This window comes from Lissotriton helveticus, chromosome 3_1 (assembly GCF_964261635.1).
Source record: "Lissotriton helveticus chromosome 3_1, aLisHel1.1, whole genome shotgun sequence".
In the NCBI taxonomy this organism is placed as follows: domain Eukaryota; kingdom Metazoa; phylum Chordata; class Amphibia; order Caudata; family Salamandridae; genus Lissotriton; species Lissotriton helveticus.
Window position 1 is genome coordinate 264,628,073 of NC_136061.1, and position 12,622 is coordinate 264,640,694.

A 12,622-nucleotide genomic window follows, 5' to 3' on the forward strand; every position below is an offset into this window, starting at 1 on the left:
AACTGATCTATGTATTCCTTCAGTACGTCGTTGAGGAAGTACTTTAATGCCACCGGGGCGTTGCACAACCCGAACGGCATTACCAGGTACTCGAAAAGCCCGTATCGGGTTTTAAAATCTGTCTTCCACTCATCCCCCTTGCGGATCCGGACCAAGTGATAGGCGCCACGGAGATCCAACCGTGTATAGATCACTGCCTCCCTCACCTGATCCATTAAAACCGGGATGAGAGGAAGGGGATAGCGGTTCCGAACAGTTTGTTTGTTCAGCTGGCGGTAGTCAATGCACGGGCGCAGCTCACCGTTGGCTTTCGACGTGAAAAACAGAGGAGATGCTGCTGGAGACCTAGATGGTCTGATGAATCCTATATCGCTGAAATGAGCCAGGTATTCTTGCAGGTGTTTGGTCTCAGGTTCTGACAAGGCGTACACCCTGCAAGATGGAACGATGGCCCCCTCAACTAGGTCTATCCGACAATCGTACCCCCGATGGGGAGGGAGTACTTCTGCCTTGGCTTCGCTAAACACCTCTCTATACCTCTCATAAGTAGCGGGCAATATGGTATCTTTCTCGACTGCAGTGGCTAGCTGCATGATATGTGCCAAAGCCAACGTGTGGGTGGTATATGAGTTCATACAGTTGGTTAAACATGCCTCTGACTCGAAACTCACGGTTTTCTCTCGCCAATTAATGGATTGATTGTGTTGCTCCAGCCACGGTATTCCTAGGATTATTTCATACTGGGGTGCTTCAATGATGTTCAGAATTATGCTCTCAACGTGTTTGACCGTATTGTTCTCTAGAACCAACACCACTTCTTCTGTATGTTCGGTTATGGGACCGGATTTCAATGGAGTGACATCTACGGCCAACACTGGTTCCGGCTTTGTATGGGGAACTCGGCCCAGACCCAATCGGCGCACCAGTCCCTCATCTACAAAATTCCCGGTAGCCCCTGAATCGATCATGCTCCACACGATATGACATCGGTCTTTAGCATGCAACAAGGTGGGTAAGGCTAGGTGAGTGACTGGTGTTTTATCTACAGCAAAGGCCAAAGTGGTGAGTCTCCATTCCTTCACCTCTGGCTCTTTTTTGGATGAGTCAGTGTCTGCTGTCTTCGCTATTTCTACCGTGGTAAGGGCCACCTTCTTGCCAGAGTAAAATGGCCTGGGCCTTTTGGGTTTGTGGGGACATTCCTTGACATAATTTCCCTTCTTCCCACAATACATACAGAGACCCTGTGTACGGTAGCTTTCTCGTTCCGCCCTGGACAACGGTGATCGAATAGCTCCTACATCCATGGGCTCTGGGGTGTTGTCACTGGGTCTAGTGACGGGTTGGGACACCTGTCCCATTCCACCAGAAGTTCGGTCATGTCTTCTACGATCACCGCCCCTCTCTCACAACCTATGATCTAGGCGCCAAGTGAGATTAATCAGATCTACACAGGTAGTTGGTTGGGGATTAATCTGGGCTATTACATCTTTGAGGTCCTCCGATAGGCCCTGGTAGTACAAGGCCATCCTTTTTTCTTCTGGCCACGCGGTTTCGGCCACCAGCCGATTGAATGTAGTCATGTAGGTGACTAGGTCTTTCCTCCCTTGGCGAAGCTCTAAAACCTCCCGGTCTGCGCTGAGAGTGGTAGCTCTACGATCGAACACCCTCTCGAATTCCTTATGAAACGCGGACCAATCAGACAGTATTGGATCGTCGTTTTTTACAAAAGGAACTGCCCAATTGGCTGCGTCCCCTGAGAAATATGAAATCGCAAACGCCACTCGAGATAGATTTGTGGGAAACGAAGCAGGTTGGCAAGAAAAATGAAGGGTAATCTGCGTCAGAAAAGCCTGTATTTTCTGTAGATCTCCCAAGTACCTTTCGGGACTGGCCAAAGGGATAGGAGGAGGAACGGGTACCTGTATCGACCGAGCCCCTGCTGCTGCATCGAACGGGTTTCCCTGTTGTCGGTCTAATCTTTCCCTTAAAGCCGTCGTCTCTACCTTGGACGCAGCCAGTTCCTGCTGTACCAACAGCAGAGCCTGAAGCACGTCATCCATATCTGCCATGTTAGAGAATCCTTCCGACCAAGAGCAGTGTATTGACTTGGGCACGTGATTCTGTCACGGTTGCAGCTCCTAAGGGTCGGATAGATGCTCTAATGAGGTCCACCTCCAGACGTCCCTGCACACTGATGTACCATACACATACAGAGCGCTAAGGCAGTCAGGCGAGGGAAAAGGTAGGGGTTGAAACCCCTGGGAATCAGGTCCTGTAACAAGAAAAGGACACGTATTAGAACACTCCCTTTCCTACTCTGACTTCTAATACGGTAGATAGATTCAGAACCGTACCCGACAGCTTTCAGGAGGTGACCCCTTCCCGTCTCTGGTTCCTTCTCTAGTCTCTGGAGATTCGGGTCGATGACCACGAAGAGAACGGGGACTAATGATTCCTTAGTTCTGAATAAACGAAAGAAAACTCCTTCCCCCTGGGGAATCACCAACGTGGTGATCAATGAGTGAATTCCACAAATGAAAGCAAAAAGAGCCAATCGGCTCATTCCGGAATCAAGAACCTAATGTCTACTTTAAGGCAAAACGAATCAAAAAACCCCAGATGTCATAAGAGATCCAAGAGGGGGCAAATCCAGCGTCTCTTGACTCTAGAATGAGAAGAACCACTAGTGCCAAAAGCACACACTCAGCCGAGTGCATGAATTATGAGCGTTGTTCACGAGAACGCAGAGGGTGCAATCCTGCGTCTCCCGCGCCTCAAACAAGCACAAGGTTGGCAGCACCAGCCGGTACTGCCGATAACAATAATGGCTTCACTTTGGGGGCGCGGAGGGGGCAATCCGGCGTCTCCAGCAACCCACCTAAATGGAGCACAAATATGTGAGGACGTGGAGGGGGCAATCCTGCGTCTCTCGCGCCTCACACCAAACAAGGATGACAGAACCAGCTGGTATCTGTCAATGGAGATTCAAGTTTCAACGTGGGGGCGCGGAGGGGGCAATCCGGCATCTCCTACGCAACCCACGGAAACCAGAGTGCAAGTAAACTGGCGAGAACGCGGAGGGAGCAATCCTGCGTCTCTCGTGCCTCGCACTAAACCCACAAGGATGGCAGCACCAGCCGGTACTGCCGATGACCAGAAGAACCGTTGAGGACGCGGAGGGGGCAATCCTGCGTCTCTCGCGCCTCACACTAACCACAACAGTGATGGCAGCCCAATCCTTAGCAAATCCTTACTCCACAACCACGGAGCAAGTAACGAGGGAACAAAGAACAGGAACTCCGCAACTCCGCAAGAATCCGCGGGGACAGGGCGTCCGCAACAACTGCCTCCCGATTGACGAATCACGTGCACCGGTTGCCGGCTCCCATGGTTCTTTATGCTTTCCGTGGTCCGTCCCACTACCCTAGGCATTCTCGGAGACGTAGTTCCTTCCTGTCAGGCAGGCACATCCGTCAGATCCTGACATTTATCAGTTGACCAGGACTTGGTAAGGCTAAGGAAATAGGTCCAGGGGCCCTGCAAGCTAAGACTGATATAGATTCTGCATTCAGGCTTTTTCAAGTGCACACTGACGATTACCACCTTTAAGGTTCTCAATTCTGGGACAAGTACTACTATGACAAATATATGCCGATGGGCTGCTCGGTCTCCTGCTCCTACTTTGAACAGTTCAGCTCAGCCTCAGAGTGGATATTTAAAGAAAAAACAGGCCACCAAGACATTATCCACTATCTGGACAATTTTCTCTTGATGGGTCCACCTGGGTCATCCAGTTGCAAGGCAGCATTAGATGCTTTCATTTCTTTGCTCCAGGACTTCGGTGTGACCCTCTGCCCTGACAAAACAGTCCCTCTTTCAATCTGTTTAACCTTTTTGGGCATTAAGATTGACAATGTGGCAGGGGTCTGCTGCCTACCCGCGGAGAAAGTGATTGCCTTCTCTGAATCAATTGACACAGTCTTAGCCCTTAAAAAAATTACTTTGCACCAACTTCAGGTCTTGATTGGCTAGTTCAAATTCACCTTGTGAATCATACCCTTCTCTAAGTCTATTGCCAGGTCAAAAGCCGAGCTCACACGGAAACATCACCACACAAGACTTCTGGCAGAAGTTAGAGAGGAGCTGCAAATTTGCGTGACTTCCTTGCACATTTCAATGGCCCAGTGGTGTGACCCTCGCTGCCAGTATCCAATCAAACCTTGAGATTGTTTACAGATGCTGCAGGCAGTGTTGATTTTGGGGTGATTCTAGGCACAGAGTGGTGTTGGAACATTGGCCTTCCTCTTGGCATCAAGCCGGGGTGGCAAGTAATATTCCATTCCTGGACTTTTTTTCCAATGGAGACAGCTTTAACCATCCGGTCTGAAGTTTTTAAATACAACAGTGTCATCTTCTGGTCTAACAACATGGCGGTGGTTGAAGCCTTAAATAGGCAGGGGGATTCTTGTAGGTTGGTTTGGAGATTATTGAAGCATTTTTTGTCATCCAATGCCTGCACCTCAATGTATTATTTAAGGCTAAAAACGCCCCAGGAATTCATAATAAGGCTGCTGAAGCTCTGTCTCACTCCACGTTGCAGGATTTCCTGATGTTCCATCTACAGACCACCAAGAGGATGACAGAGTTTCCAGAAGATCTGTGGGAGATTGGTGTGCAGCCCTATGAGCAGTAGCCTTATCTGTGCATACACGGATGTCATATGAAAAGCATTTTCTTTACTATAGAATATTTTTACCGAAAAGAGGCAGTGTTGACCCCTTTACAGTTGAATCACTGTGCATGTTGTCTGCTGCTTTGTTTGACCAGGGGAGGCCGTTGTCGTATGCTAGGGGGTGCGGATTTGCCATCGGGTACTTTGCAAAGTTGAGTGGCACCTGCAATGTAGATGTAACGCCTTCTTGGTGAATGAAGCCTTGGAAGGGTGGGCCAGGATTTGAGCCAATCCAGGAGACTGCTGGAGGCTGCTGGGCGCACCAAAGCTGACCCCCCACCACTTGCATAGCTTGTGTATGTCACCCTATGAGGTCACTCTCATCTCTACTGCATTTGCTTTGGCCTGCTACAGTGCCTTTAGAGACAGTGAGCGGGTGGGCAACTCAAAAACACGAGCAGTCGGGGACTTACAATTTTGTACATCAATATGGAAGATGACTGATTAACTCTGCAGTTGAGGAGGCTCAAGACTGATCAAGTGAGATGATCTCCAGTCGGCACCACATGGAACTCTGACAGGCCCAGTCTTCCACATGAAGGTGTATCTTGCACGGCACCCCAGTGGGTTGGGGAGCGTGGTCTGCAATGTTTTTTCATGAGATTGAAGATTGCCTGTAGTGCTACCAGTTCTCTGCTGTCTTGGCCACAGCCTTGAGAAGCATTGGCTTGGATCCCTTAGGATATTTCTCACACTCATTTAGGAAAGGTGCAGCGACCTTTGCGGTGGGTGCGGGGTTTTCGCAGCAAGAAGTATAGAGGATTGCCAGATGGTCATCTGCATGTCTTCAGTCCTCCTATTCTCTTCCACCCATGACATTGCATTGGGAGTCTTCAGTCCTCCTACTTACTTCCACCCATGACATTGCAATGGGTCTCTTCAGTCCACCAACTCTCTTCCACCCAAGACTGTGCAATGGGAGTCTTCAGACCTCCTACTCTCTCCCACCCATGACCATGCAATGGAAGTCTTCAGTCCTCCTACTCTCTTCCACCCATGACTGTGCAAAGGGAGTCTTCAGTCCTCCTACTCTCTTCCACCCTTGACATTGCAATGGGTCTCTTCAGTCCACCAACTCTCTTCCACCCAAGACTGTGCAATGGGAGTCTTCAGTCCTACTACTCTCTCCCACCCATGACAGTGCAATGGGTCTCTTCAGTCCTCCTACTCTCTTCCAACCATGACCGTGCAAAGAGAGTTTTCAGTCCTCCTACTCTCTTCCACCCATGACCATGCAATGGAAGTCTTCAGTCCTCCTACCCTCTTCCACCCATGACCATGCAATGGAAGTCTTCAGTCCTCCTACTCTCTTCCACCCATGACGTGTAATGGGAGCCTCCATTCCTCTTACTCTCTCCCACCCATGACCCTGCAATGGAAGTCTTCAGTCCTACTCTCTACCACCCATGACCGTGCAATAGTTTTCAGTCCTCCTACTCTCTTTCAACCATGACTGTGCAATGAGAGTTTTCAGTCCTCCTACTCTCTTCCACCCATGACCATGCAATGGAAGTCTTCAGTCCTCTTACTCTCTACCACCCATGACCATGCAATGGAAGTCTTCAGTTCTCCTACACTCTTCCGCCCCTGACCCTGCAATGGAAGTCTTCAGTCCTCCTACTCACTTCCACCCATGACCGTGCAATGGGAGCCTCCATTCCTCCTACGCTCTCCTACGTATGACCCCACAATGGAAGTCTTCAGACCTCCTCCTCTCTTCCACCCATGAATGTGCAATGGGTGTCTTCAGTCCTCCTACTCTCTTCCACCCATGAATGTGCAATGGAATTCTTCAGTCCTCCTCCTCTCTTCCACCCATGACATTGCAATGGGAATCTTCAGTCCTCCTACTTTCTTCCACCCATGAATGTGCAATGGGAGTCTTCAGTCCTCCTACTCTCTCCCACCAATGACCATGCAATTGAAGTCTTCAGTCCTCCTACTCTCTTCCACCTATGACATTGCAATGGGTCTCTTCAGTCATCCTACTCTCTTCCACTCATGAATGTGCAATGGGAGACTTCAGTCCTCCTACTCTCTCCCACCCATGACCGTGCAATGGCCCTCTTCAGTCCTCCTACTCTCTTCCAACCATGACCGTGCAATGAGATTTTTCAGTCCTCCTACTCTCTTCCACCCATGACCATGCAATGGAAGTCTTCAGTCTTCCTACTCTCTACCACCCATGACCATGCAATGTAACTCTTCAGTCCTCCTACCCTCTTCCACCCATGACCGTGCAATGGAAGTCTTCAGTCCTCTACCCTCTTCCACCCATCACCATGCAATGGAAGTCTTCAGTCCTCCTACTCTCTTCCACCCATGAATGTGCAATGTAAGTCTTCAGTCCTCCTACTCTCTACCACCCATGACCGTGCAATAGGAGTTTTCAGTCCTCCTACTCGCTTCCACCCATGACTGTGCAATGGAAGTCTTCGATCCTCCTACTCTCTTCCACCCATGACATTGCAATGTAAGTCTTCAGCCCTCCTACTCTCTTCCAACCATGACCTTGCAATGAGAGTTTTCAGTCCTACTACTCTCTTACACCCATGACCATGCAATGGAAGTCTTCAGTCCTCCAACTTTCTACCACCCATGACCATGCAATACCCTCTTCCACCCATGACCATGCAATGGAAGTCTTCAGTCCTCCTACTCTCTTCCACCCATGAATGTGCAATGTAAGTCTTCAGTCCTCCTACTCTCTTCCACCCATGAATGTGCAATGTAAGTCTTCAGTCCTCCTACTCTCTTCCACGCATGAATGTGCAATGTAAGTCTTCCATTTTCGTACTCTGTTCCACCCATGACATTGGCAAGGGAGTCTTCAGTTCTCCTACTCTCTCCCACCGATGACCGTGCAATGGGAGTCTTCAGTCCTCCTACTCTCTTCCACCCATGTATGTGCTATGTAAGTTTTCAGTCCTCCTACTCTCTTCCACACATGAATGTGCAATGTAAGTCTTCCGTTCTCCTACTCTCTTCCACCCATGACATTGCCAAGGGAGTCTTCAGTTCTCCTACTCTCTCCCACCGATGACCGTGCAATGGGAGTCTTCAGTCCTCCTACTCACTTCCACCCATGACGTGCAATCGGAGCCTCCATTCCTCTTACTCTCTCCCACCCATGACCGTGCAATGGGAGTCTTCAGTCCTCCTATCCCTACCACCCATGACCGTGCAATAGGAGTTTTCAGTCCTCCTACTCGCTTCCAACCATGACATTACAATGGAAGTCTTCCGTCCTCATACTCTCTTCCAACCATGACCGTGCAATGAGAATTTTCAGTCCTCCTACTCTCTTACACCCATGACCACGCAATGGAAGTCTTCAGTTCTCCTACACTCTTCCACCCATGACCATGCAATGGAAGTCTTCAGTCCTCCTACTCACTTCCACCCATGACCGTGCAATGGGAGCCTCCGTTCCTCCTACTCTTTCCCACCCATGACCGTGCAATGGGAGTCTTCAGTCCTCCTACTCTCTACCACCCATGAATGTGCAATGGAAGTCTTCAGTCCTCCTACTCTCTTCCACCCATGAATGTGCAATGGGAGTCTTCAGTCCTCCTAGTCTCTTCCACCCATGAATGTCCAATGGAAGTCTTCAGTCCTCCTACTCTCTTCCAAACATGAATGTGCAATGGAAGTCTTCAGTCCCCCTACTCTCTTCCAAACATGAATGTGCAATGGAAGTCTTCAGTCCTCCTACTCTCTTCCACCCATGAATGTGCAATGGAAGTCTTCAGTCCTCCTACTCTCTTCCACCCATGAATGTGCAATGGTAGTCTTCAGTCCTCCTACTCTCTCCCACCCATGACCGTGCAATGGGAGTCTATAGTCCTCCTCCTGTCTTCCACCCATGAATGTCCAATGGAAGTCTTCAGTCCTCCTACTCTCTTCCAAACATGAATGTGCAATGGAAGTCTTCAGTCCCCCTACTCTCTTCCAAACATGAATGTGCAATGGAAGTCTTCAGTCCCCCTACTCTCTTCCAAACATGAATGTGCAATGGAAGTCTTCAGTCCCCCTACTCTCTTCCAAACATGAATGTGCAATGGAAGTCTTCAGTCCTCCTACTGTCTCCAAACCTATGACCGTGCAGTGGGTCCCTTCAGTTTGTCTACTCTCTTCCACCCATGAATGTGCAATGGAAGACTTCTGTCCGCCTATTCTCCCCCACCCATGAGTGTGTAACAGAAGTTGTCCGTCCTCCTACTCTCTCCCACCCAAGAGAATGCAATGCACTTCCTCTGTACTTCCCCAGCCTTCAGACTCTCCCTCACCAGTGAGGTTGTAGGGGAATATTTTGATTTCCCTCCACACAGGAGACGGTAGTGAAAATCAACCTCTGACCCTACCGGGAGAAACAATTCTATTTTTTTCCAGGGTGAGGCGTTAATTAAAGTCACTAATCACTAATATTTGAATATCACTGCATTTGGAATATGACTTAGATTTGTTTTTGTTGTCGGAGTCTAAGAGTCGAGAAAGAGGGCATCCCCTGTGCAAATGTGCTCCGTTGGGTCAGCCCCTGCAGGGGGTGCTGGAGAGCCCGTGTGGTGTGTGGATCACCAGCCGGAGTCCATTTACCCCAATTTATACTGCTGACAACGTGTCAGCTCCAAGCTCTACCCACCAAAGACACCGGAAGTAAATAATTAGCCACATAAACTAACACCCCGAAGTTGCTGCTTCGAGCCGGCTACTAACGAGCGAAGTCCATCGCGCCGGCTTTAATCTCATCGCTGCGAGCCTGACACTGAATTTTATACGTGACTGTTTGCCTCGCGGATTACCTCTTTTATCTCCTTTTCAAACAACTGCTTATCATTTTAAGTAAAAAAAAAAAAAAGGAACATGGCAGTTTAATCTTTTTAAACACCTTCCAGGAAGAAAGCCTCCCTTTGCCTCGCCTTCCCCCTCGTTTACATATTCATAAACGGATTAGCCTTTCCGTCGTTGACGACTGCGGCATCACGCACGGCGCGAGCCACAAAAGCTGAACTGAATGGTGTACATATTTTGCCTACATTTATTTTTTGATATCTTCCTGGACCAGGGTTCTCGTTCAAGTCCCCTCCCCCGCCAGTGGTCACTCCCTTAACCCCCTGCAATGGCCTCCCTTTCACATAATATTTCACAGCACGCTGACAGCCCTATAAATAAAAATGCTAAATAAATACACAGTGCCCAAATCTATTTCAAGCAGCTTGGTGGTAACTTCCAAGAATCTGAACAATGTTCTGGAAAATATACAAATAAGGGGCTGGGCAAGTGGGGTGAAGTCCACCCCTCCATATAACTAGACTAGGCAAATACCCGGGGGTGGGGCAAGTAAAGTGGGGCACCATATTAAAAAACCAAATTCAAACACTTTAAAGTGCCCAAAAAATAAGTAAATAACAGGGGGAAGCAGAGACCAGAGCCTCCTCTAACCTGGCGAGCCACTCAAAGGGTAAATGACATTCTAACTCGGGGTGTGTGAAATCTGTGTAATTTGCTTACACGTTACTGATCAATTTAAGGAAAATCACGGAAAAGTACGCGTAATTACGCAAAACAACAACCATTCGGGCTCTGTTTTTCTTGTGCATTCAAAGTAAATGCCTGTCGCAAATTGCGCAGTCACTATACATTTTTACCATTAAAGGCGAGTAATAATGAGAAGTAGTGTAGTTGTATAATTTCAGGAATTTTAGGTAACAAGAGTAACACGAAATTCTGTGAATTACACTGATGTAAATTACATTTCTCCTAGGACTAGTTCTAACTTGCTTAACTTGGGGTGGAAGGGTTTAGGTAGTGCTCCCAGCGTCTCGGTTTTACTACACTTTAGGACAAAAAGTTATAGCAGCACATCACTTTAACAACATTGTACAATTTACAAATTTCTTTTTTCACTAACCGAAGAAAACCAGGCACCTCCTAACCTCTGAATAAACAAAGGCGGCTGCCCAAGCACTCATCATATGATTTGATGAGTGTCCCATGGTCATTTCTTATTTCAATTAAGGCCGCACTCCATGCCACAGTCTGTCTTAATATGAGAATAGCAAATTAAATCACAGTGAACAAGTTCTGAAAGACCTACTCTGGCTCCCAATCGAAATCAGGGTTACATTTAAAATGGTTTTTCTCATGAACATGGACCTTCATCTTTACCTTTCTGAACTCCTGACAATCTCTGAAGAACACCAAAGAACCAAGACACTGAGCGCCATGATGCTGCGGCGAACATGCGCTCTATAAATACCAATCCATAGACCATAACATTCCAAGCACCCTACCGATGGAACCTATCCTACCCTGTTACCCCCTGATATTGAATGGTGCAGGTGTATTTTCCATGATTACTTAGTTCATCATACTTTATGCTGCATTTTGAATGGTTCTTGTAAAGAACACTAAAACCTCATAGCACACTCGTGCTGTAGAAAAATGTGAAATAATGATCTCCTTACCACATTGTACATCACTTCCACAACCAAAGAAACCATAGGAACAGGCTGAACATGCCTTAGCTGCTTTCTAATGTCAGCAGATCTCCCTTCTGGTTCTATGCATTCCACCTCGTTATGCATGAGTCCCGTGGGAAATGCATCTGCTGCATAGGATCAACCATCGGCGGGTTATTTTGCTAGGCACACTCACTTTTACATCACTGCCACAACCAAAGAAACCATAGGAACAGGCTGAACATGCCTTAGCTGCTTTCTAATGTCAGTAGTTCTCCCTTCTGGTTCTATGCATTCCACCTCGTTATGCATGAGTCCCGTGGGAAATGCATCTGCTGCATAGGATCAACCATTCACGGGTTATTTTGCTAGGCACACTCACTTTTTACATCTTTTGGGTGTTGATAAGCTCATTAGGTCGAGTTTAGTACCATCTGTTATCATCACTTTGTGAGTCATTATAGCGCTGCGTGAGGTATCAAATGTGACTGTGTTTATGAGCTGATTCTCAAGCCACATCCATGTATAGGAGTTACCATTCACTGTGGCCTCACAGCTCCCAGTTGCTCATGAGAACCATAGTTTTGGGACACCATGCTACATTCACTAATGAAACATCAACACAAGGGGGGCAGAGGTGGGTGGGGAGGATGGTAGTCACTTATCTTGACCCTAGGCATAGTTTCTGTCCTGTAAAACGTCTGCAGCTTTTCAGCTGATGCAGCTTAGCCATGGCACTCCTCGCACATACTTCTTGTATATACACTTGTGGAGTATTAATCTAATTCATCTATTACCACATTCTCAATAGGGTTGGCCTTCATCGTCCAGCAGAAGCTTCTGATGCTTGTCCACAGACACCTGCCCATACCAGCAAAGCCTGTCACTCAAAGCCACTCTCTTGCTTTGCGTCAGAGAGTGAAAGGGGCGCACGCAGCTTCGTGAACAATGCTACAAAGGGGTTCATGGGTGGAATTCACATTTATATATTCATTTGACTGTCTTATGGGCTCCATTAGAAGAACATGCAGCATGCCCATGACATAATTTCCTTCTCAAGGAACAGTACAGGCCCTACATATTGAGTGCTGTATTGAAGATAACCGCGGCGCGCGGGCCCTTATTGGCTGATAGAGACCTTCTGCTCCAACTTTCCAATGTTTGTCTTTCTGTATCTCTCTTTTCAGCTTAGTGCGTTATCCTCAGCGAGTGTTCTAATAGCTTTACAGGCCTTCTGCCCCCGGCTTCGTTAAAGGCTCTCACCTGCGTCTCTGGTCTTGGTTTCAGGGCTTTTAATAACTGGTATACCCTCTGCAGTGGGCAATATGCTATAATAGCAACTACAAGTTAGGTGATGCTTTGGCAGTTCCAGACTCTGCTGCTTCATGATTTTCCTCCACATGAGCTATACAAATGCTAGACCACATAA